Source organism: Physeter macrocephalus, chromosome 2, assembly GCF_002837175.3.
Source record: "Physeter macrocephalus isolate SW-GA chromosome 2, ASM283717v5, whole genome shotgun sequence".
Classification (NCBI taxonomy): domain Eukaryota; kingdom Metazoa; phylum Chordata; class Mammalia; order Artiodactyla; family Physeteridae; genus Physeter; species Physeter macrocephalus.
Window position 1 is genome coordinate 2429886 of NC_041215.1, and position 27075 is coordinate 2456960.

A 27075-nucleotide genomic window follows, 5' to 3' on the forward strand; every position below is an offset into this window, starting at 1 on the left:
ATGTATACAATGGAATATTAGCCATAAAAAGAAACGAAATTGAGTTTTTTGTAGTAAGGTGGATGGACCTGGAGTCTGTCATACAGAGTGAAGTAAGTCAGAAAGAGAAAAACAAATACCATATGTTAACACATATATATAGAATCTTAAAAAAAAAAAATTGTTCTGAAGAACCTAGGGGCAGGATAGGAATAAAGACACAGAAGTAGAGAATGGACTTGAGGACACGGGGAGGGGGATGGGTAAGCTGGGATGAAGTGAGAGAGTGGCATGGACATATATACACTACCAAATGTAAAACAGATAGCTAGTGGGAAGCAGCCACATTGCACAGGGAGATCAGCTCAGTGCTTTGTGACCACCTAGAGGGGTGGGATAGGGAGGGTGGGAGGGAGACGCAAGAGGGAGAGGATGTGGGGATATGGGTATACATATAGCTGATTCACTTTGTTACACAGCAGAAACTAACACACCATTGTAAAGCAATTATACTCCAATAAAGATGTTAAAAGAAAAAAAAATGGGGAAAAAAAAAAAAGATCTCAGCAGCCTGACACCAAAACACTAAGTAAAAACCGAATCTCAGAGGCAAGTCTAGGACAGGAATTACAAATCACTGAAAGGAGTAGTGTTTCTATCACATTTCTGGGCTCTGCACGATTGCTTTACTTCACTAAGCAAAGAGCAGTGGCAGATGTGTACCCTGGAGTTCGGCAGCCTGGGTTCAAACCCAGCCACTTACTCTCTTCCTGTTCCTCAGTCTCCTCATCTGTAAAGTGGAGCTAATAATAACACCTTTTACAGTGTTAAGTGTTAAATTTAAGGATTAACACATTAACTCAGGTAAAGCCCTTAGAAAAAGACCTGGTACATAGTAAGCACTCACTTATAAAAAAATAGAATAATAATTATTATATCTATATAATAGCAATTACGGTCATTGTTGATTCTATTCTGTTGTATTCCATAAGAAGACTCCCACGTGATGTGTATAATAAAATCTCATCTACTCAGCAAGGCCTACAAGGCCATTCATGACCTGCTCCCCACTTCCTGCCCACCTCTGTCTGCTGACACTTCTTTCCCAGAAGTCTGTATGTAATTAAACCAAACTATAGGCTGCTCCCCTTGCAGTGTTTCCTGCATCCATGCCATTGTACACACTGTCCCTCTTCCTAGAATGCTCTCTCCACCTAGCCCCTGGGCAAACCTCAACTCACCCTTCAAGACCTCATATAATTGTCGCCACTTCTGAGATGTCTCCCTGACCTCGAGTGTGGCTGGCCTCCCCTTCACTGCACATTTCGCAGCCGAGTACCTGCTCCACTGTTGCTGTGTCCATGTGTCCCAGGATGGCAAGCTTCTTAAGGGGAAGGCCTACATCACATTTTTCTCCCCGCATGTACCAGCACCTCACACAGCACCTGCACATATCAGGCACTCGGGAATTCTTTGCTGAATGAACACATCCTTCGCCAGCATCACTGAGGTTTTTAACAACATGAACATTTAACAACATGGACATTACTACAAAGTAGACCTGAAGAGCCAGTAGCTGGCACCATTCCTTTCTCCAGGTTGATGGTTGGGCCTTTCCTAGAGCCAGGCTGCCTACAGACTTCGGTCCATGCACAAGGGGGATGGCAGGAAGCAGGTCTTTGAAACCATCCAGAAAAGCTTCCACTTCCTGCTGGTCGTGGTCCCGGGTCCCAAGCTGGGTTCTTTATGGGACTCCTGGCAATAATCCAGAAAGCTGGATCTTAACACTCCCACCCCCTACACGGAGACAGAGCCCTAGGCTGAGACCAGACCAGGGAGGAGGGGAGGAGGGGCTCGATTTATAACCAAGCCTTATGCATGAGTCTGGCCTGAAGGTGTTGGTCAAAAGGAGCGGGGGCTGGGGAGTTGTTTCTCAGATTCTCTGGAGTGTTCCAAGAAACAATGCTACTGAGAACACCACCCTCTTTTGGAACTTGTTTCTTCTGTCCCTTTTTGTGTTGTGTTACCTCTGGTGGCATCCCGTAGGAGGCGGAATGAGATCAGGAATTAGTATTTACTGAGCACCTACTCTGTGCTAGCCACGGTTCCAGGCACTTTACATACTCCAATCTCCATCTGCCACAGCTAGTGCGTGCCAGAGGGAGAAGGAACACGCAGGTCTGCCTGATTCCAAAGCTAATACAATAGTACTTTCCCCTAAAAACCAACAAATAATCTTACAGCCCATAGTATGACCTGGTGGTTAAGAGGGTGGACTTTGGCACCAGGCCAGTTTTGGTGCCAGCTCTTCCACTTATTAGCCATGAGACAGTGGACAAGTGAATTAACCTCTCTGTGTCTCAGTTTCCTCATCTGTAAAATGGGGGTGTGGCAGCCATGGAGATGTGCTGCTCAGAACTCCTTCAAGATAACCTACCTGACCACCTTATGGGTATGGCTTCAGAGCAGGGGCAACGATGTCAACGTGACCGTCCCTCTCCACCCCAGGAGAGAAGGAGCCTGGGGATGACTGCTTCTGGGCCCGGGGCCACATGATCCTCCAGGCTGTGCCCAGCCAGTGACTGAGCGTGGAGGGGGTGTTAGTTTTAGCCCATTCCTGCAGGACACCTGATCTTCCTAAGAAGCGACTTTTGCACGGAGACTGCCATCAGCCTGGGTGAGGGTTTCTCAGAACTGCACTGCTGTCTGAGGCTCTTCCTACCCAATCTTTCCTGCCCTCTCTCGTTTTTACAGCTGTCAGCCCTACATTGATCTTCCCCCTTTCTCCTTCATAGCCATTCGGCCCCATAAATCTCTGGCACATCTAATCCCATTTTGGCCTCTGCTTCTTGAAGGACCCTAACTAGTAATAACTAATCATAATAAGTAATAACAGTACCTCCTTCATAGAGTTGTGGTCAGGGGTTAATGCATTACTCTTTGTAACTGCTCAGGACAGCACAGCATAGGTGTCGGCTCTCAACTTTGCTACAAATGACATCCACTCCACTCACAGATTTGTCTGATGGCAGAGATTTCTGTGGTGTTCCCTTACAGACCTGAAGAAAATGTAACCTTAGCTAAAGATGGTATTTCTCATTCCTCTTAAGCCCGTTTCTGCTGGGCCACAGAAACCACCTTCCTCTGATGCAAATATTTATTTGCAGTAAGTCAGGAAGAATTTATTCAAGGATTAGTTCACACCTTCAATCAAAGAGACATTGGCTCCACTGTTAAATCAACAAACTGGACAACCCAACCTCAGTCTGGTCCCCTCTCCCTCTCTGGGTTTTGGGCAGCGGGGGCTGGTGTAGCTGCTCTCTCTGGTCCCTCACGCTCTAGCATTCTGGTGTGAGGACATCTGTTTGCCTCAGACACAGCCCCCCAATCCCCAGCTATGTCTTTCCTTGCCACCCACTCTGTTCTGGGAGAGGTGGCTCCTGGGTGTGTAAAGGCCACAAAGGCCAGTCGGGCTGGGCCCAGTCACCCTTTCTCTTGTCTGGGGTGGATGGTCCACAGACTGAGAAGGGCTGGAATGCCGGTTTGTAGAGGGACGCTAAGGTAAGCCATTTCCACCTGCTTTGGCCTTGTGATTTATATGACGGGCACTGGGAAAGCATCCCCATTTTGATAGAAGGTTATCCTTCCTCTTCCTCGCCTCTCGTCCAGAATAATCCTCCCTGACGTAGGGGATAGCAGGGTGGGAACAAGCACAGGAGTTCCCTTTCCAGTGGCAGTCTCTGACATCAGCACTTCCCCCAGGGGCTCCCCAAGAGAGGGGAGCCTTCCTCTGAATCTCTCTGCTCCCAAAATGTGGATTCCTCATTCACAGGGGCAGCTTGCTCTAGACAGCTATGCTGAGCGCTCATCACCCAACACTCCTCTCTTCAAAACTGAAGGACTCCTCACTCGGACCCCCGACTTGAAATACTCTCCTGCACTGTCCCACTGAGGGACCCACCTCCCCCCTCCGCCAGACCCCTCTCCTGGACTGTGTGCACATCCTCCCAGACGTCCTCCCGTCACCATAGCCAGAGGTGCCCGCCGCAACAGCACCTCCCATTTGTAACCTGGACCACCTCTCTGCCTCCCAAGCTCCCATTTCTACATCCTTAACCCCTGTAGGCTCTGTCTGCCCAAGCCGGTGCAGCTGCCATTCGTGAAAACCACAGTGTTAACTCTTTCTAAAGATTTTAGGTTCCAGAAAAGAGAAGAAGGTTCTAGATGGCTTGTAATGTGAAAGAAAGCAGCCTCCTTTAACTCTGGTGAAAGTCACACTTTTTAATGAAAGGAAGTTACCATTAAGTGACAAATGTCATAGAACCAGCCATGAACCTTTCTGACTTTCTTGTGGCCGTAAATGATGGCCATACACAATCAAATCTCCAGGTCAACAGAGGGACAGATTGATGGTAGAACCACCATCGGCATGTTAACAATTTGACCTGAAACCTTCCAGGACAGTTTGGGATGAGGAACTTGTATTTAATCTTTATAGATTGCCTCACAGTCACTTATGGTAGCTCTTAAAATATATCCAACAGGACGCAATGCAATGAATAGGTCTTAAATAACAGTCCCCTCTCTGTTTAGGAACTGCCCGTTTCAGTCAACAGGAAAGGGTGAGGGGGAATGGGAGAATAATGCGCTTTTCAGACAGACCTGGAGTTGAACCCTGACTCATCTCTAACATCTGGGCAAAGGTGTTTAACCTCCCCTAACCTGCTGCCTCCTCTGTAAGGTAAAAACAGACACCTGCCTCACAGGATTCTCACCAGGGTAAATGAATCAACGTAGGACAGATACCCACGATGGAGGCTGACACACAGCAGGCACCAAGAAATGTTCATTTTCTTCCTCCCTCCCTCCCATCACCCCATCTCTCATATCTAGAAAACAGAACGTGCTGCTGACCCCCTCATCCATGCTTTGCTCACAGCCCACGGGGTTTCTAGGCAAACCCACAGAATTTAAGGTCTTGATAACAACTAAGAGCTATGGAGCCCCTTCCCTCTTCCAGGCTTTGTCCTAAGTGTCTATGTGTGTATTAGCTCATCTAATCTGCCCAATAGCCCTGATGTATGTATGTAAGATGATCATATCTGTATCTTAGAAAGGGTGAAAGTAAGGCAGAGAGAGGTGAAGATACGTGCCCAAGGTCACCTAGACAGTTAGTGGTAGAGCCAGCATTTCAGCCCAAGCCATCTGGCTCCAAAGCATACATAGCCATCCTTCTCTCTGCCCCCCAAGCCACAGGACAGTAGGGATTACACATGCAGGCTCAATCACTCTAAACAAAGTAGGTAAGCAGAGAGGGAGGGAGTCTCAAGGGGCTTTCCTCACTCAAAGAACAGAAACGCAGCTTGCCGGGAACAGGGTGACTGATCAGAAAAATGTCCCACAAAAGGCTAAGGCAGGCTTTGAGGCCCAGAGATATGGGGCCATGAGCAAATCCACTCACTCTCTTAGGATACATGAATGCTACATGGAAGGTCAAAGTCTCCAATAACTTGACTTTAATAAATTTACATTTATTGCCCATCTGCTGGGTACTTCACATGCATTCTCTCATTTAAGCCTAACAACAACTCACTGAGGTGGGTATTACCCCCTTTGTAAAAACAGGTAGTGAAGGCCCGCTGAGGCAAAGGGATTTACCCAAGTCCACCCGGCCGCATGTGGCAGAGTTGGGTGAACCCAAGTCAGTCCTGCCTCTGTGTCCGCTCTGCCAAGTGAGAATAGGGTACTCGCCCCAGGATCCATCTCTGTGGGCAGCCAGACAGCTCCTGTGCCCTCCCTGCCCCTTTCCTTCCCACTCACCCCCACAAGGCACTGCAGGGTCATCATCCTAACCCAAAGAGCAGGCTCGCCCAGGTCACTGCCAGGAGGAAGGCACATGCCTCACCTCCCAAGTCAGACACAGCCAGATGCAGTCACGATTGTGTCCCAAAGGCCCTCGGGGGTTGGCGGAGGCCCTTCACGACAGCTGCTACAGCGCAGCCCATCTGGAAGGGCTCATTTTGCTGAATGCTTAACCCTTCTGAGGACCCTCGGGGCTGAGGGATGCCATACCCTACTGAGAGAGATACTCGAGAGGAGAGGGTGAGCCAGGGCACCCCAGAGAAACCCCGCTTTCCCCCACTCGCTTCTGCTTCCCAGCGCTGGGAAGGTAGGAGGCCAACATTCCCCAGAGGGAGAGGCCATGAGCCTACTGAGTTTTAGGAATCTAAGAATGAACACACCCAAACACCTACCATACACCTCCAAGCAAGAAAAGGGCCTCCCTGAGTCCCAGTGGCTTGGGTGAAGACCCAGAAAGTGGCCCCATGAGGTTGAAGGGAAAGGCTGCCGTGGGTGTGCAGTGCCCTGACCCAGCTTCTCACAGCTTCCCAGGAGAGGAACAAAAGGCTCACACAGCCATCTGAGGCGTCAGGTGGCAGCTGCCTCTGACCAGAGGCCATTCATGAACTCCCCGCTCAGTCACTCAGCCGCCCAGGCAGCCTGGGGGTGCTGGCAGCTGATGAGAGAGACTTTCACCCAAAGACAGGTCTGGGTTTCCCCGGAGAAAAAGAAACCTGAGTCAGCTGACTTCCTGGGGCATTCTCTTGGCAGGCTCACCCGAATAAACAGAGCTGTTAGATCTGTAGTACAGGGGCCACGGCCTGCTGTGCTGGAAGCACCTCCAGAATCGGGGTGCTGCCCCTGCCCCAGATGCCACCTTAGCAAGAGAGACCTGCAGGGGTCCTGGCTCTACCGGCCAACTGGCCACCCCCTGACAACATGTCGGATCCTTCCTCTACCTGGAGCACCTCTCCTGCCTGCCTGCCTTCTGATTCAGGCCCGGTGCCCAGGATTCCTGCTCTCCTCCCTCTGCTCTGCTCCACGCCCTGGACACACTAACAGGGGGCACGCTCCTGAGGGCCTTTCTAAGCCAAGCTCCTTCGAGGACCACGTAAGTGACTGACCTTCCTCCTCTACCTGGAGAGCTCAGTACAGAACCCATCACATTCATCACCTACCAGCTCTGTGACCTTGGGCAGGATGTGAACTTCTCTGAGCTATGGCTTCCTCATCTGTAAAATGGGAATAACAATACTTATATCAAAAGGTTGTTATGAATATACAGAATAGGCAAATCTATAGAGGCACAAAGCAGATTAGTGGTTGCCAGAGGCTAAGGCAGGGAGGGAAGGATGGGGAGTGACCGCTTCATAGGTCTGGAGTTTCTGTTTGGGGTGATGAAAATGTCTGGAATTAGATAATGGTAATGGTTGCACAACCTTGTGAATGAACTTAATGACACTGAATTGTACACTTTTAAATGGTTACAATGGTAAATTTCATGTGATGTGTATTTTACCACAATAAAAAAGAAAAAAGTTTATTATGAGACTAAGTGAAATGGAAGTTGTAGAAATATTGATTGCAGAGCCTGGGATATAAGAGGTCCTCAACAGATTTTAATTTCCTTCCTTCCTTCAGGTCATCACACTGAATTGTACACAACATGCTCCTCCATGCCCACCCTGGGCAGACTGCCTTCCTCTTTAGATATCTGCTCTGAGACGCTAATAGGATGGAGCCACATGTTTTTCATAAAGCAAAGCCTTTACCATTGGCCCATAGGAGAGAGTGTCTGATTACACCACGCCCCCTTCCCACTGCTGCTGGTGACCTCATTTACGTGTTTCACCATGGCCATACCCCAGCATTGAGTCCTACAGGAGGAGGGCAAAATCCACTTTGATACCAAGGTCAAGGACTTCCCTCAGTATCTCCTCACTGTTTCCACAAAAGCTGTCATCCTAAAAAAATAAAAGATCATCTTGGGAAAGCAGTTTTCCAGGAGTCTCTCATGTTTCTGCACATCTTGTGAATGGAGACAGTCTCTTGGTTATAGATTATCTTTCCAAGAATGTTTATATAGCAAATGGCATCAGAAGGTAGATAATGTCCCCCTTCAAAGCAAAGGGCAGGTAGGCTTACTATCCACTATAAAAGATATGGGTTCCCTAAGCTCAGGGTTCCTCGCCTGTAATGCAATCCACAACATGTACAAGTGATACCTGGCCCTCTTTCTGTCACCCTGAGGAAATCAGGGGTTGGCACAAAAAAACTGTACTAAGCAAGGCTTAGTTAGTATTTCAAATCATTATCACTTGCCCTTCTTTCCCACAAGGTGCTAAACTCCTTGAGCGTAGGTAGCATGTTTTATTTATCTTTGAATTTCACAGAACAGATACTAATAAATATTTTCTGAATGAATTAATGAGTGAATGAATGGATGAATGGAAGGATGGACAGATGTTTCTCTTCTGTCAAACTGGCAGTTTTATTTGACCCTGCCCCTCCCATTTCTATGGCTTTCCTGGCTCCTGACATCATATCCAATATTTTGTTTTGTTTTGTTTTGTTTTGTTTTTTGTGGTACGCGGGCCTCTCACTGTTGTGGCCTCTCCCTTTGCGGAGCACAGGCTCCAGACGCGCTGGCTCAGCGGCCATGGCTCACGGGCCCAGCCGCTCCGCGGCATATGGGATCTTCCCAGACCGGGACGCGAACCCGGTTCCCCTGCATCGGCAGGCGGACGCGCAACCACTGCGCCACCAGGGAAGCCCCCATATCCAATATTTTAAAAACCACTTACCTTGCCAGATATTTGCCTGGCTAAAGCCACTGGATGTAGATAATTAGACCCAAATACTCTGTCTAAAGGCTTTGGATTGGAATGTTGGGGGGATCTTATATCTTTGCCCAGGTCTGGACATCTCTCAGACCATCCCTGCCCTGCCCTCCCAGCTTTGTCCTATACCTAGAGTATTCAGCCCCATTCCTACTGTCATGACCTAGTGGTGACCTGTAGTTCCAATGTGCACAAAAAGACATAGGTCCAGGCCACCAAACTACACATTGCTGGTCACCATTGAACCAGCAACAAATGTTTGTTTCTCATGTTTGTTCCATTAGGCTGAAAGGGCATCACAGTGCTGGGCACAGAGCAGGTGCTCTGCTAATATTTATTTAATGAATGAATAAGCTTTCCTTTAAATTAAATTAATTGCCTCCTTCTTATATTAAGTCAATATCCTGGGCAATGGGACACAAAATATAACCAAAAAGGAGAGGAACCTGAAATGTCGCTCTGGTCATTTCTTTTGCCTCAATGTCCGCATGGCAAACACAATCTCCAGAACAGAAAGCAATGGAATTTGATGCGACAGCAGCCTTCACCTGCCATAAGAACCCCTGCCTCTGTGTACAGCTGCATCACACACTATATACGATGTAGAAGATGAGGACAAAAGTTTATCTGCTCTATATGCACTTCCAATTGCAAGCAGCTACTCGCCTTTTCTATAGTGATGCAGAAAGGTTAGCCAGTCAGCATTTTGCCAAGGGAAGCCAGCAGTGAATAGCTACTTAATGTAAAGGCTTTGGCGCCTGTTTCTCACATGGTTGGCAGACAAACTGAAGTGCTAAATCCATGGCTCAGGGGTCACAAGAGCACTGCATTCTCTACTGCACCAGTTTCCCCTAGCCTCAGTTCACCCGAGGAAAACTTGTCTTTTATTCTTTAAAGAGTAGAATTTAAGGACTTCCCTGGTGGTGCAATGGTTAAGACTCCATGATCCCAATGCAGGGGGCCTGGGTTCGATCTCTGCTTAGGGAACTAGATCCCACATGCATGCTGCAACTAAGAGTTCTCCTGCCACAACTAAGGAGCCGGCGAGCCACAACTAAGGAGCATGCCTGCCGCACCCAAGACCTGGCACAGACAAATGAATAAAAATAAATAAATAAAATTTTTTAAAAAAGAGTAGAATTTTACTGGATATTATCTATCATTAGATGCCCAGTAGTCAATGAAGCATTTGTTTGTTTTTGACTCCCTTCACTCTAGAAGAGATCTATGCCTGCCCATCTGTGGGAATTTATACAATAAGATTAAAAGGCTCTGGAAAAATACAGGCAGTATTTATGGCAGTAAAACAAAACCGGATTGGTTATAAACCACAAAACTGCATATTCACCCAAGGACGTGGCAGTTCAGCAGAGCTCAGAGACTTCGCCAGGAGAGCTGTTGAGTTGAGCCCTCAGGCAGAAGGACTTGGCACCTCAGGGTGCCGGATTCTAGTGCCTGACCCCCCAGCATTACAAGTCCAGAAACCTGATTTCGGCAATGCTCTGAAAGTTGACCAGACTTTGGGGGAACCGACTCAGACTACCCAGGCTCACAGGAGGTTTATGTACAAACCAGAATTCACTCCACTTCACTAATCAATTCTGAGAAATAGATATACAAGAAAAAACAAGAACAGAAAGAGAAAAAGATGGAGAGGGGAGGAGGAAGGAGAGCAAGAGGGAAAAAAGAGAGAGAGAAGGAAAGGAAGAAAGAAATGGAGGGAGGGAGCCAGAGCAGTTATGCTCCATGGTCAGTGCTGGTATCCCTGTAAGCAAATCCAAAAGGGAGACCCAATTAGAAACAGAACATCACTTCTTGGGTTGAAGTCAAAGCCAAGAGAAATTGGGAGGGTATGGGGGAGGCTGTCACCCAGAACTGTGCTGAGGCCTCATGAACTATCCTTCCCCCACAAGAGACAACACCTTTCCAGGACCTGAAAACACCCTGGCAGATTCCAGCCTCTCTCCCTTGGAAGGTCCTTGATAAACACTGCCAGGTTCTTGCCCTGTGAGTTACCTTTTTCAAGGCTCCAGGCCCACCCTCCCTTTTGGATAACTGATGTTCTTCCAGAGACCACATGATTCTCCTGCAGACCTGTCACCTCCTCCATGGTAGGACTTCCCCCGAAGATACTGCCAAGTCACCTTGACTGGAGTTCAGGCTTTCCAAAAACACCTCTGTCATCCTCTGGAATAACATCTACAGGTGATTTCTTTCATTCATAGTGTATGAATTTTATTCTGTAACTCTTAAAGGACTACCTTAGTTCCAATTATTGGGGTTGGGGGGGGACAGCCTCTCTCTCAGGTGTGAACCGTTTATTGGCTCAGTCTGTAAAGGTATTATTTACAGAGCCAGACAGGCTCTAGCTGCAAGGAGGTATTTTCCACGTCTTAATTACACACTAACTGTAATGGTTACAAACACCAAAGCAACCCATTGAAAAGTGCAGATGCTTAATGATAAGGGATCAGGTAGAAGCAAGTGACTGGCTATTGTTTTTCAGTAATCTGATCTATCAGTTCAGTCAAAAGAAGGAGCTGGCATCAGACACAAACACTGCTAATGATTAATCATCAGAAATATCAATATTTGGATTGAATTTCCTACACTCTTCTGGAAATGCAGACATCTGAACTCCCCAGGGCACATGCATATTTTGACCAATTATTTTAACAAGCTCAAAGCAGATCATCATGGCAAAAACATGTAAACAACTGCTCTCTGGTCAGAGAAAACAGATATTGGGCCATTTTCCTTGTGGAGAGAGTAGAGCTGCCACATAAAATATAGGATGCCCAGTTAAATTTAAATTTCAGATAAGCACCAAATAATGTAATATTTGGGACATATTCATATTTTAAAAAGTTTTCTTTATCTGGAATTCAAATTTAACTGGATGCCCTATATTTTTATTTGCCAAATCTGGCTACCCTATATAGGAGTGAAAGAGAAAATTTTTAATTCACACCTCTTAATAAGTTCCATATAAAACACAGCTTCAGGGGCTTCCCTGGTGGCGCAGCAGTTGAGAGTCCGCCTGCCGATGCAGGGGACACGGGTTCGTACCCCAGTCCGGGAAGATCCCACATGCCGCGGAGCGGCTAGGCCCGTGAGCCATGGCCGCTGAGCCTGCGCGTCCGGAGCCTGTGCTCCTCAGCGGGAGAGGCCACAGCAGTGAGAGGCCCGCGTACCGCAAAAACAAACAAAACAAACAAACAAACAAAAAACCACAGCTGCAGAGATTCCCCCATGACAGCAGCAAAAGCTTCACTCTGAGGCATCGGCCTCAAACCAGAGTAGGGAATCCCAGGAATGAGGGGTAAGACTGGCTGCTTCCCTGCTTTGCAAACTTCTCAGGCATGAAGGGCAGCAGAGAGGAGGCTATATTATTTATTATGCTGCCCTCCACTGAAAGCCCTGCTAAGATGCTCTGAGCAAAAAGCCTGCCCCACCTGGCTCCTTGGATGTGCAGACAGCAGTGCAAGAAGGGAGATGTTTTCTTCACTCCTCCCACTGTCCAGTTATCTCTTCCTGGGATGTGAAGACCAAACTTGCAGAAGCTAGGGAAAACGTGGGTGGCAAGTCAATAGCCTCTGGTCTTGGGATCCAGATAATTCAAGTAGAAGATAGAGGGTGGTTGCTTGTTTGTTTGTTTGCTTCCAAAAATCCCTAGGCAATTGCATCAGTGCATCCTCACCTTTAAGTACTTCATCGATATGTTGTTTCCTACTCAGGAATCACCACCTCCACAGCCACCGCCGTCCTCATGAGTTCCAACACTCGCTCTGCCATTGAACACAGTGGGATCTGGAGCAATTCACTTACATTTTCAGGGTCGTGGTTTTCCAACCTTCAATACAAAGAAAGGTTTTTGTTCATTAGAAAAGTAGGAGGAAGAGGAGGAGGATCTTTAGTCCCGAAACCCACTGGAAAAACAAAATCTAATGAAAAGATATTAGGACCTTCTTGTTCTAAACTTGTATGTGTACATGTCTGCATTTTCATATTGGCTGGAGAATGAAGAATTTATTCCTATTATAAAATTATTGTATGTTGTCCGTCATGGGACAAGATGTATTCTCAGTGCTGCTGTATGTTCCAGCTGTAGGGACTGAAGTTTGTTGGGTTGTCTACACTTTCTTGCCAGATCTGCAGAGTTAATGAGGTGGGAAGCCACAGTTAGTCTGTAGTCCCAGCAAAGAGGTTTTCCCCACCTAAATCTTACCACCTCTTTGGGCACTAACCACGTGACCTCGGAACTGGAGCTCTTCTCTAACCCATGTACCATAGTCTCACACCATGTATGGAAAGCAGGCAGCTCCCTGACTAATCCTCTGCTGGCTCCTTAGTTGTCAAATAATATCCAAACTTCTTGGCTTCTCCAAATGGGTCCCAGGCCCATCATGTGACACTTCCCTTCATGTCCTCTATCCTGGTGTCTTCCTGGGACACACTCTCCCCATCACAACCTCTGGCCTTTTGTACACACCATTCCTTCTGCCCAGAAGGACCCTGCCCTTCTTTTTCATCTGGCTAAATGATACCCATCCTTCAAGAACCAGTTCGGTTGTCACCTCCCTGGTGAAGTTTTCTACAGCCCACAGATGGTCCCACCCTCTCTCTTCTCTTCTCTCACCTCATTGGCTCCTTTCTCTATAATGCCACTCCCCGCCCCCTCCATTGCATAATGGATTGCTTGTTTACAACTTTCTCTCCTCCAGCTGACCATGAACCCTGCAAGGAACAGACCATGTCTTAAACATCTTTATTTCCCCAGCACTTGGACCAGAATAGGTATAATAAATGTTGACTGAATCAGTGAATACAGAAACCACAGATAATTCAAATAGCATCTTCCCTGGCCTGTAAATTAGCTACTGGATGAGTCCGTTCATAATCTATGAAGTTTATAATCTATGAAGAGTTCAAAGTCTATGAGGTTCATAATCTATGAAGAGTCCTGTACACACCATTATTTTATTAGCTAGAAGGGACAAGAAAGTCATGGTGAGACTTCCCTGGCGGCACAGTGGTTAAGAATCCTCCTGCCAATGCAGGGGACACGGGTTCGAGCCCTGGTCTGGGAAGATCCCACATGCCGAGGAGCAACTAAGCCCGTGCGCCACAACTACTGAGCCTGCACTCTAGAGCCCATGAGCCGCAACTACTGAAGCCCGCGCGCCTAGAGCCCGTGCTCCACAACAAGAGAAGCCACCGCAATGAGAAGCCCGTGCACCGCAACGAAGAGTAGCGCCTGCTCGCCGCAACTGGAGAAAGCCCACGTTCTGCAACAAAGACCCAACACAGCCAAAAATAAATAAATAAATAAATTTATTAAAAAAAAAAAAAATATATATATATATATATATGGCCTGATTCTAATTCTACCAGATATTTACAATGGGTCAAATAATAAATAAAATTTAGCATGTAAACCACTTAAAAAATAAAAGAAAAAAAGTCATGGTGGAGTGCAAGTACAGGACAACGTCAAGACTTCCTCACTGGGGGCAAGACACAGGCAGGGAAACTGCTTCAATTCCAGGCTCAGTACCGAAGTCCCACCCTCAGAGTCCTGGCTCCAGGATCCATGGTGCCGATGTCATCCTGCTGAAGGTTGGGGAAAGAAGACTAGACCAGGTAGATCAATTGAGTGCCCTAAAGCTCAGCCTGAACCCCACCTGGGTGCTGAGCGCAAAAAAGACGAAGGACGGAGCTGACATTCTGTGTGCTCTGGTGACTGTCCCTCCACCCCTCATAGCTTTTTGCCAGCCCCCAGTTCAGTCACTTTCCCGAAAACCAGAGATGATTCTCCAGACAACGTGACTCTTGAGAAAATGGAATTAATCATCTTGCTCAAGAGCTGGTCAAAGAGGGGCCCCTGCAGGGTGGGGGCATGTGGCCTAAAATGGTCCTTTGGAGCAGAAGCCAACTGAAGTAGAGGAAGATTTCCTGCAGATCACGTGGTTGGTGATGCCAGGAACAACAGCCTAAGAACCACACTGAACAGGACTGTTTCTGTTCCTGAGAGTCCACACACACGGCATGCACACACACACACACACACACAGAGTTCACACACGTGAGCGTGTCCACATACACACACAACCCTCTCCCTCACAGGAGCTTTGGAGTTCTCTCTTCAGGGTCCCTCCAGATGACTGCCATCAGTTCCCATCTGACCCTCTGTGGTGGTCCCTTCAGGATAGAAAAGTGACCCTGACTGTCCCCCCCTCCTGGCCATTTTCTTGAGCTCAGTAACTATTTACAAGGTAAGATAATACCAGATAGATACGAAGCAGAGTCCACCTATGGAGACATCAACCATTTCCCAGGGTCGACATAACCTTCTCGAGATCTTCCCCTTTCACATCTCCTGACCTGTCTAGTTTTTATCTAAGACCCTTCTGCCTGGTCCCCAACAAAGCCTGGAGACATTAGTGTCCCTGGGGCTGGGGGTTCTCAAGTCAAATCTCACCTTGGCCCAGTACCTACTGTGTGAACTTGGATAAATTACTTGAGCTTTAGGACTGTTGACTCACTTGTAAAACGGGGATAATACTGCTTGGTAACAAGGAAGCCTGGCACTTGAGAGACCTTCATCAGAAATTACCTTTCATTTCCGCTAAGCAAGTTGCCTGGCTGCTTTTTGTCTTTCTAATTTCCTGACCCACAATCTTTTGGGAGGAAATAACATGGGCAGCAGATTGGGAGGGAAACTTACACGCATGTCTTTAATGGCTACTAGATATCTATAAACAGGACACATCCCATATTAAAACGATCTACCCCAAGAAGCACAGAGGTGTCAGGCCAGGTATCCTGCTTCCATCTTTAATAACTCTGTCCCCTCTCCATCTCCCCATCCTCTCCCCTTCCTCACTCAACTACACCCAGAGGATACAAGATAATCAACCTTACTCAGAGATGGAATGACCCATTCAGAATTACTCCCTCCATTCAACAAACATTTACTGAGCCTGTGCTGATGCTGGGCTTGACTGGGGATTCAGGGATGATAGAAGGGGCCCTTGACCGCCTGTATTTTCCAGCTCGTAGCTTGGTATATGGATGGGGATGTATGTGGAGGTGGTGGGGGGCAGGTACAGACACGCAGGAGTGTGCGTAAGTCATCACACGACAATGTGATAAATGTGGTCATGGAGATGAATCCAAAGTACCGTGCTGGGAGGAGCGAAGAAAGGCAAAGTAAGGGAAGGCTCCACAGTTGAGGAGCTGGAGCTTAGAGGGTGAGTAGCAATTCACCAGGGAGCTGTGGGGTCAGCAAACAACACCAAGGGGGCTGCCTGGGCTGAAACACTCTCTTGGACGTGATTATCAGGCGAGGGCATCAGTACCAGGAATCAGGGGTTAGTGACTGGGGCCAACTCCAGAAGACAGATATGGTGGGGTGCAGGCACACTGGACCCAGCACAGGAAGGCCTGGAACCCTGACCCAGAGCCACAACTTAGAGCAATGACACCTCAGCCACTTACACCAATCATCTGAGCTGGGGCAGCTCGTACAAAATGTGTTCCACAAACGTTCACTGAATGAAAGAGAATTCCCATCTATAAAATGGGATTGATAATATTTAGTCCAACTATCCCATAGGTTTATTTGGGAGGGTGAATTGAGGCCAGTGAGATGGAAAACCCTCTAAACAGTAAAACACTATACCAATATAAGAATTATTAAGTGAACTGATATTGTTGGTTTCCAGAGACAAAAACCATCTGAGGAAGCAATTGGTAAAGTACAGCGACTTCTCCAGCTGGCAAGGGAGCAGCTCTAATTAAGGAAGTTCCTTCTCTCCAGACTATTATGACTACTATTAGAGAAATCTTTTACATTGGTGAGTGGAACAAATTGAGAAAGATTTTAAGTGATAAGAAACAGCAGCAGGATTGGGTATATAAATAGTCAGGGTGGTGGGGAGACGAAAGAACTATCCCATCTCAGCATTCCACTTGAGAGTTACTGATGGCCAAGTCTTAGCCCCTATTTTAGAGAAAAGGATACTGAGGCCCAGACAGGGTACAGGGTCCCATTGCTCACCTGGACCAAGCAATAATCATGACAGCTCACATTACTGAGTACAGCCCTATGATTGAGCACCTACATATATCAGGTCATTGGATCCATAGAACAATCCTATGAGGTAGATACTATAATTATCTCCATTTTACAGATAAGAAAACGAACTCAAGCCAAGCAGCTTGTCCAGGGTCACGGTTAGTAAGTGAGGGTTAAGACTTGCAACTCCCTGTTGCCAGGGCAACCAGAAGTCCACAGGTAAAGAAATCTTTGTGGGAAGAAATATATTGTTTAATTTATTTGGGGTTGGGGGGAAGATGTGACTAAAATGTAGATTACTGATGTCATAGAGTATGGGAAAACCTATAATGATCTTTCTTAACTTGGGAGTGAAAAAATGGGCAGGGGCTTGGGAGCTGATAAGCCATGGCTCAGTTGAAGCCAGGCCCTAGAGAAAGAAATGCAGTTAGAGGCGCCATAATGCCTGAGCCCTCCTGCTCCCTCTCCCTCACTAGCTGACACCATCAATTCAAGGTTAATGCATGCCAGGGTTGGGAGCTAATCATTCCACCATTACAGACATAAATTTCCCCTGGAGAACAGCCAGAGATGGGAGGTAGGGAAAAGAGGAAGAGGCTGGGAAAAGAAAGAGGCTGCCTGGCTCTTACAAATGGGAAAATAATATGGCATCAGCTGGAGTGGGTTCCCAACCACTGGAATATGCTTTGCAAAAATGTTTACAGTCTTTCCTGGTTTTTCTCCAAGCTATTTGCCTGGCTGGGGAGGATTTCCAGAGGTCATCAAGCCCCCATCCCCACCTGTCAGTATCAGTGGTTCCTAAAAGAGCTTGTAGAAAACCCTTCAATTCCACAATTTATTTAATCCTAATCTGTGCCAAGCACTTAGATGCAGGGAATGGGGAGGGAAATCAGCCACAATGATTAGTAACACAGTTCCTGAATTTCAGGAGCTTTCAATACTGGGGAAGAAAAATGTGTATCCAATCAACTCCAGCACTTGGCTATATTATAGGGACAGAGAGATTCACTCCAACTGGGAGGTTCTGGGAAGGGTGAAGCGTTTGAGGTGTGTCTTAAAGGATGAGTAACCTTTAGAGAGGGGCAAATGGGAAAGAAAGGGTATTCCAGGTGATGGAAGCAGCAAAAGCAAAACTTTGGAGGGAGGAAAAGACGGAACACGTCGGAGTGGCTGGGACTTAGGGCGCAGCGCGTTGAGAGTGAGCTTGCGTTGGGAGTAAAGACCAGGGAAGTCAGCTGGGAGAGACCATGGAGGACCTGAAATGGCATATTATGGAATTTCAAACTTTCTGCTAGAGGCAATGGGAGCCATTGATAACTTCTGAGGAAGGGAGTGACATAATCTGATCTGCATTTCGGAAATAGGCCTGGGGTGGTGTATGGCAGATGGGAGCAAATGGAGGCAAAAGCATCAAGGTGGAAGCTCCTGAAAGACTCCAATAGGAAGAAGTAGGGATTTGAGTTAGTGTGTTGGCAACCTTGTCAAGGTGACTTTTGAGGTTAAGAGAGGGAGACACCCATACAAATGGAGATTTCCCTTGCAAAGGTAAATGTTTCTTACAAAAGGGCCTACTTGGTCTTCCAGGTCCTTCACATCTGCTGTTTCTCAGAAAATAACCAGCTTAAAACAATTAATATGCCTAAGAGACATATTTTAGGGTGGCAAATTCTGCTCCCCTACAACACCAAAAGGCAAGTTTATTATTTTTAAATAAAATACATGCTACAGACAAACTATTTGTGGGGGAAAAAAAAAAACAAAAAACCAAACGTGTCAATGCCCAGAGAAGCTCAGGAAGAGTAAGGGGCACTCACAGTTCCCTTCTGGTGTTCTTTGACATTTTTCTGTCCAAACAAGGATAACAGTTTCCTCTAAAAGCTAGAGTTACAGCAAAACTGGGAGAAGACGGGGAAGTTTCACTTTCAGTTGTGGGCATTTATTATTATTATAACCTCTTATTTTTAGATCATGAGTATATTTGAGGATGTGAATTCACACGTTTAGAAATGAAAATGCTGCACCTCCAAATCAGGGATTCCCCTACCATCTCCTTTCTGAAAAATCACACCAGAGGAGAAGCTAGGAAAGTGTACAGAGGCATGTGAGCATGAACATGCAAGCGCACACACACAGGCATACCCCATGCCCCACGTCCAAGGAATGTTTTACACATCTAGAGCTAACACAGCCACTCAAGGAGAGATGTATGTATATTCAAGGTGGGGGACTGAAGATGAAGGGCTCAGAATCCCATCCCACATGCACACAGAGTTCGAAGAGAGGAGAGGGGAAGGCCAGTAATAGAACAGGGAGCCTTCCGAAGCCAAGAGATCAGGGAGACACTAGGAGGAAGATCTGAAAATGGCATGGCAGAGGAAAAGGTGGAGGTCGCTTACCCTGGGTTCAGGAGTCTGGCTCTGGAAGGCTCTGGGGCTGGAGAAAGGCCGTGGTTAATCACACACCTTCCATTCACCCTGTGACTCAGCTAGGTAGATGCTTTGTGTATTTCTTTTTTGTTTGTTTTTTGGCCAAGCCGTGCAGCTTGCAGGATCTTAGTTCCCGAACCAGGGATCGAACCCAGGCCCTCTGCAGTGGAAGGGCAGAGTCCTAACCACTGGACCGCCAGGGAATTCCCGCGGTGTGTATTTGTGATCCTCACAGTAACCCCCTGACACGGACATAAGTATCCCCTTTTGCAAGTGAGAAAAACGAGGTTCAGAGGCCGCAGGGAAGTGACTTGTCCCAGGTCACATGGGCAGGAAGGGGCAGAGTTGGGATTCACACCACCTCCAAAAACTCATGTTCTTTTCTTTCCACCAGTGTTTCTCAAGAGGGCACTGTTGACATTTTAGGATGGGCGGTTCTTTCCTTGGGGTGGGGCTGCCTAGGCATCGTAGGGTGTATAGGAATGTCCCTGGCCTCTTCCTGGTAGGCGCCAGTATCACCTGCCCCTCCCCACCCAAGTTGTGACAGTGTCTCCAGACATTGATTGCCACTTGTCCAACTGTGGACAAAACTGCTCCACTTGAGAAGTACTGCTCCACACTGTGCCACCTCCCCCAGCAAAGGCTTTCATGGTCCCCATCCACACCACGTGCAGAGCGAATGACCCTCCACTCCCAAGCCTGCACACTTCCTCAGCTCCACCATGTTTGCACGTCGAGCCAGCTCCGTCAGGCTGGCTCAGTCAACACCATCACACCGGGGCACTTCTCTTCTCTGAAAACAAGAGGGCTGGTGGCCTTGACCAGGGGTGTACATGAGACTCACCTGGGAAGTTGGTGTATTGCTTTGTTTCTTTTGTGTTTATTTTTGGTTTTCAAAGTAAAGATACCCTTGGCCTACTTCAACTCTACTGGGGCCCAGGGCTGCATGCTCCTGGTAAGAACACCAGGCCTGAATCCTTTCTAGGGCTCATCTCAACCCCACCCTTCAGTCATGAGTTCGCTTTGATTCAGTCCCCACCTCGCAATCACTTTTCAGTCCCTCCTATGTGCCAGATGCTCTGTTAGGGACTGGGGTTCAGACAGGCCTTCTGGCCCAGGTTGAGGAACAGGGGATGACACACCACGGTCCAGCGCAGAACCTGCTAAAAGACAGCTTTGCCTAGTGAGCTATGGAGCATAAAGAAGGGGGTGGCTGGGTGCTGTGTGCGTTGTGGGGTGGGGGGGCAGGAGGGCAGGAGGGTGTGTGAATGTGTGCAGGAATGGTGGAATATGTATATGTGCGAGTGGGGGTATCTGGAAGGGACTATGGGTGTGTGTACATGCGTAGGGGAAGGGATTATGGATACATATGTATTATATATATACTTAGTGTATATGTGTGTGTGTCTATATGTGAATAGTGTTTGTGGTGTATGTGCGTGTGTGTCTTTGTGTGTACATGTTGTGTGTGTGTATATGGAAGATAAATGTATATGTCTGTGTACGGAGTATCCGTGTGTGTGTGTGTATGTGCACATGTAAGGGGTCAGGGAGACGGAAGACCTCCTGGAAAGACCGGCACTGGGTCTGGCTCCTGAAGAATGAGCAATTCAGTGGGGAGAGCAGGGTGGGCGTTCCAGGAAGAGGGAACAGGGTGTGCAACGCCCAGAGGCGTGACTGAACGTGGCATGTTTGGGGTGCAGCAGCAGCAGAACAGAGAGGGGGAGAAGGGGAGAAGGTTGGGGTCACATCAGAAAGACCTTCCTGGAAACCTCAGCACCTCGTTAAGTTCTAGGCAGGTGCCCCAGCCTTTTGGAGAGATGCCATCAGCAAAAGGCTGGCACCTCTGGGGAGGCTCAGGAGAAGGTCTGGCAAGGCCACATCCATGGTCACACCTGAACTGGCTGCACGAGTGTTTACAAAGCACATGCATACTACAGGGATTAGAAAGCCATGTTCTAAGGCTGAGCTTGGAGTGACACGTCTATAATATTCAGGGAAAGATGGGGTGGAAGCAAGCCAGGAACCTGTGGCAAAAACGGGCTGGGTTGATTTCTCTAACCTCGGAGGACTGGTCTTCCAGGCACCGCTAGAATTAGCTCTTCTGTGCAAGCCTTGCCTCCCTGCCAGATAACCTCCCTGCCTGCTACCCACCTCCACTCCCCCACCCTCAGCCAAGTGTCTCTAACCTCTATTCTTAAGCATGAGGAAATTCAACACAACCCCACCACCTGGGCCATTACAGTACAGCCTCTTGCTCCAGGTTCCAACTGGGCAGATCTCCTTAGCGGAGGAATTCCCCCTTTTCAATATGAAAGAGGGGATGCTGAGCACGATGCTGAGAAGGGAGCTCAGTCAAGGGAATGCACAGTGGGAGCCCGGAGGCTGAGACCACCTCACGTGGCCCACTTCAGCTCAGCCTCAGCCAGGCCTGGCAGAGGGGACATGGACTTGGCAGTCAGCCTCTCTCTGGCTGTGTGTCCTTGGGCAAGGACCACAGTGCTCTGTTTCCTAGAACAGGAATCCTAGAATGCCAACAGCATTCAGTAGCTGTGGTTCACTCAACAAATTTGTATACCTCCTCTGTGCCAGGCACTGGAATATATCAGGGAACAAAACAGATGAAGGGCCTTGCCTATGTGGAGCTTGCATTCTTATAGGGAGGAGCCCAAGGGATGATAAACAATAAACACAGTAAATGACTGAATTATGGAAGGGGGTAGAAGGGGATAAGATATGAAGAAAAAGGAAAGAGCAGGGTAGGGGGCTGGAAAGGCTAGGGAGGTGAATATGAAATATGGCTGACAGGGCAGAAGCAGTTGGGTAGACACTGACATAAACCAGGCAGGGGACAGTGCAGCTGAGAGCAGAAGTGGGTATCTGATGATTCCATGGGATGGCTGTGTCTGGCCCTCAGAACATTCTGAATAGTTCAGCATAGTGTTCACCATTCTAACTGCTGGACAGGCTCCCAGCTTGACTCAGTGTCTCAGAGACAGGATCCAGATCTCACAGGGCTTGCTCTGCCCACTGGGACCTGTGTCTCCAGCCACCCCATAACCCTCCTGGAGACTGTTGTCCCAGTCTTTTCCCTGCATTACCCACCAGGGACAAAGTGCCCGACTAACGTGGCCTCAACTTCACGTTGTATCCTCCCCAGTATCTTGAGGCCCCTGGGCAAAGCAAACAAGCCTTAGAGACCATCTAATTTACATCTGAGGGGCAGACAGGGAAGTGACTGGCCCAGGTCAGACTCCTTCATTCAGGCCCACATCAGTGCCTGCCTGGACCACTGCCCTGGTTTCCTAGCTGAGATCCCTACCATTAGTTTCTCCAGCTCAGTCTTTCCACCAAGCAGCTGCCAGAGTGATCTTTCTACAACATAAGTTTGATCATGTCACTTCCCTGTTTTCACTCCCTAGTTCCCATAAAATAAAGTCCCAACTCCTGGGCACGGCATTCAGAGGTGACCATGAGGCACCCTGCCTACTCTCCAACCTTGCCCACACCACACTTGACACACTAGTGTCAAGTCCCCATGCCTCTAACTCACACTGTTCCCTCCACTGGGAATGCCCTTCTTCCCTCTGACACCTTCTCACCTTTCAAGATTGAGCTCAAGTATCACCTCTTCTATAAACTTCCCTGAACCTCAGCTCTCATTCCAGATAGGATCAAGCAACACTTCTTGACACATGCCCCCATTGTTACCTTCACTTCTATCACTCAAACTTCCAAACCTCTATTTGAGTTGAGCTGGGTACCAGTTTAGTTTTCAGTCATCAAATATACTGTCCTAAGGTTTTTGTGCTACTGCATTTTCTTAAGAAATCATGCACTTCTCAGTTCTCAGGTGTTGGTGTTTCACAGAATCATAGTTTTTAGACAGCACCAGGATGAAGCTGTTGTAAAAGGTACAACAATTGTAACTGGCAAACTGCAACCTGTGGGCCAAATCCTGCCCACTGCTTGGTTTTTATAAATAAAGTTTTATTGGAACACAGCCATGAGCATTTGTGTATGTATTGTCTGTGACTTATTTTGCATTACAACAGCAGAGTTAAGAGAGACCACAAGGCCCACAAAGCTGAAAATATTTACTATCTGTCCCTTTTCAGAAAACGTTTGCTGACCTGGATGCTCATAAGGGCAAGGACTGTGTCTGGTTTGCACCTGGAATGTAAGAGGCACCTGACAAATACTTTTGAGTAAATGAATGATACACACACTCCAGGATGATGGTGGAAGCTAAGGCAGAGCACTGGGTGTGGGTTTTGGGGAAGGAGCTGGAGAGTTTGGAGGGGGGTGCTATGAAAGGAGGGACTGTGGATTAGCCCAGCATTATGTTCTTCCTCTCTGATGAGAGAAGAGTGTTGCTTAGCCTCAAAAAGGAGATCTACGTCCAGTGAAGAGAGGAACACCTCCTCCCACCCAAGCTGGGTTGGGTTTGCAATGACCTTGGGTGGCACAGCTTTGAGAGTCTCGGGGTGAAGGCCAGCTGCCCCCGGCTAGGACCACACTGCTATAGCAACTCCAGCAAGCAGTCCTGAGGGCCCAAGCAAGGGGTCATCCATGGAATATAGGGGAGAAGTGACAACCCTGAGACTGTATTCTCAGGGAGGCGGGGAAGGGGTTAAGAAAAGAAATAAGGAGAGTTGATTGGAAGGCCTTGGGGAACAAATCTAATGGGAATTTATATCAAAGAAAGTGGGAACAGTTGTTGATTTGGTGGGGAGAGTCGCAGAAATGAATTCAGTTTTCAAACGCTTAATTTCAAAGGAACCCAATCACTGCAAGTGGGCAGAGCTCCAGGCACATGCTCAGGTTCATGACTCATCACCAGTCTAGAGATGAGGTCAGCAATTTGCAGGCCGTGGGCCAAATCCTGCCCAGCGCCTGTTTTTGTAAATAAGGTTTCATTGGAACGACACCTCGCCCATTCATTTCCCTAATACCGGTGACTGTTTCTGTGCTACAGCATCAGGGTTGAGTAGTCACAGCATGTCTCAAAGCCTTAAATAATGCACTACCTGACCCTTCACAGAAAACATTTGCTGACTTCTGACCTAGAACCTAGCAAGGGGCCTAACCCAATCAAGGAATGTGAAATAATTGAAAGTAAGCAGGAAGATGTGGTCATTGAGAGAATGACCAGAGGTCAGACAGTCTGGTCACCATGTTCAAAGCAAAATAATGAATTAAGCAAATATCAGGTCAGAATGTTCCTGAAGTTCAAGACCAAAATGGATACCAGTGGAAAATAGAGCGGGGCCAAGTATTTAAGGTGGTGGCCAGGGAATCCCCAAGGCCAAGTCTGGTCTTCAGTCAATGTGGTCCACATAGATGACCCTTTAGGATCTAGGTAGCAGCAACATGGACAACTCCGATGCTTGCCTTTGTCCTCGGATCTGGGTGGCCTCCAGGTTGGCTCCACCTGGCTTGGCAAACGCCCTCTAACTTAAAATGGTCTCAGTTCTAGCCAACCAGGACCTACAGCACATCTCAAATTGGGTCCCCAGAGGAAGTCTGGGTCATCAGGAAAAAGGTCTCGGTCAGCTGGGAGGGGTTTGAGCAGAGCTGCAGATGTACAGGCCCAGGCCCCAGACCTACACCTGGAGACATAGGTCTGCAGAGGAGACTCAGGAAGGGAGACAGACAGCATGAGACAGGAGAACAAGGAGAAAACAGAGGAAAGAAAACCTAAGGAGACAGTGGAGAGAGAGAGAGACACTGCTTGGGAGAAAAAGGCTGGATCTAGTTTTCCTGCTGAATAAAATAAGCCATGCTGGACGGGCTCAATAAGGTGACAGAGAACAAATTCTTTCCTCCCTTCATTAATTCATTCAGCACCTACTGAGTATGTGGTTCTATGCTGGGCATTAAAGGTTAAGAGTTTCTCTAGAAGCTCATAGTCTGGTGTGGGGGCCAGGCAAGAATACAAGCAATGTATTCTTTGGTTTATGGTGTGGTACCTGCTAGGAGAGAGGTCAGCACAGAGGGTGGGGAGAAAACCAGGTAGAACAGGACGGACTCTGAGGGACCTGTTGGGGTTGGCCTGATGGGTAGGAGGAAGAAGACAAAGGATGTTCCAGGCAGGGGAACAGTATGTGCAAAGATGGATGAGGGAAGGAAGGGGAGAGAGAAAGAGTGTAAGAGACCTCCTGGGGGCATTTGGATGCCTGTAAGCCAGTCAGTGTGGAAGGACAATTGCAGAATAAGGGAGTGATGGAGGGTGAGTATCTTGGAGGCTAGATCCTGAAGGCATTTGAATGCTATGCCAAAAGGGCTTTTTGTTTTTGTGTTTTTTAAACTTTTTATTTTATATTGGCGTATAGCCGATTAACAATGCTGTGACAGTTTCAGGTGTACAGCTTTATCTAGAAAAAAAATCCACTGAAGGATTTTTAAGCAGGGAAAACATTTGATTGTAATAGAATTTCAGAAAGAGTATTGACAAGAGGGAATTGACAAGAGGTTGGAGGAGGGAAGCCGGAATGGGGCAGCATCTCTTCCTTTAGGGGCTCCCTCTAACATCACCTCCTCAGAGAGGCCTTCCTTGATCTCCTCATATAAAATAGAACCCTTACCACCCCCATCCCCTTTAGCATCTCCGTATGGGTTTATTTATTTTCTGTTTGTGTCCCCCTCATTAGAACAGAAGTTTCATGAAAGCAAGGACTTTGCCTGTTTGTTCACAGCTGCATCCCCAACACCTAGAAGAGCCTCTGACACATTGTGGGCTCTCAAATTCTGTTGGAAGGATGAAGGAAAAGTAATAAAAGTCCTATCTTTCTAAGAATTAGGAAACTTAGCTGTGGGCCCATTTTTATCTGAAGCAGTGAGATGACTAGACTTGGGCTGGCCTTGAGGGTAGTAATGAGCTGCTCTGCAGGTCACTGAAGTAAATCACAAGCATGTGAGATCTGTATCCCAAGGCCTCAGACATGCTCTGGCAGGCCACTGTCACTGCAGAACTCTGAGAACCAGGTCCTGCAAAGATCCCTTCCATGTATGCTGATCCTAGTGCTTCAGGCTGGGAGGCTTCTGGCACTAGGCAGGGAGGGTGCCACTGGCCACTCAGGGTCTTGGGTCTGAAATGACAGCTAAAAAATGTTTATTAAGCACCACCTCTGTGCCAAGCATAGGGCAAGGCATTCTACATATGCTAATGCCACAAAGTAGGTACTGTTATCCCCATTTTACAGATGAAAAACTAAAGATCAAAATGATTCGATGACTGACCAAGATCACAGAGTAGGAAGCATCAGAGCCAAGATATAGGAACCCAGGTTTGACTCCAATACCTGGGCTCTGTTCTACAAAGCCATGTAAACTGAAACTTCTAATCCCAAACCAGACCCAGTGCTCCAAGCTCTGCTGGCCTTACCCCAGAGACTTTTCATCCCCTTGTGATAAATAGCCCCTCAAGCCCTTCTCAACCAGAGGAACTCCTCATGACTTCTGGGGAAGATGCCAGGGATCCAGGGTGGGCAGAGGCAAGTTGGTAAATGAAATAGAGTTGCCGGATAGAAAAAAACTTTTCCTCTATCCTCTTATGTTAGTGTTTGGGGGCCTGTGAATTAAACTGACAAAGACAGATTAACAAGAGAAAAGACAGATTTTTTTTATTCACAAACAGATGGGAGTTCACAAATAGGACTCAAAGAGGCAGTTAGAACTGGGGGTTTATATAATATCTTAATAGGGGAAGGGGAGGGGGAGAAGGGCATTTACAGAAAAAGAGTGACTTCTTAGAAGTGTGGAGGACAGGGAGAAAAGGCACTTATGGGAAAACAAATGACTTTTAGGAAAGATAAATGGCCCTTAGGAGAATAGATGGGAGACGTAATAGTTTTTATAACAATGCCTGTTTAGGTGTGATGCGGAAACTTCTTATCTCTGGCGATAA

The 27075-nt window shown here is 47.5% G+C and overlaps 1 long non-coding RNA gene across 1 annotated transcript in view; it reads right to left on the reverse strand.

Annotated features, from left to right (window-relative positions):
• Positions 1-6996: 6996 nt before the first annotated feature.
• LOC114487439 (uncharacterized) overlaps positions 6997-27075 on the reverse strand; it is a 35424-nt gene continuing 15345 nt past the window's right edge. Inside the window, exons 4-5 of the long non-coding RNA XR_003682540.2 lie at positions 12361-12513; positions 6997-7052 (exon numbers count right to left, since the gene is read on the reverse strand). This is a non-coding gene — a long non-coding RNA (uncharacterized lncRNA). The remainder of the gene's footprint in view (positions 7053-12360; positions 12514-27075) is intronic.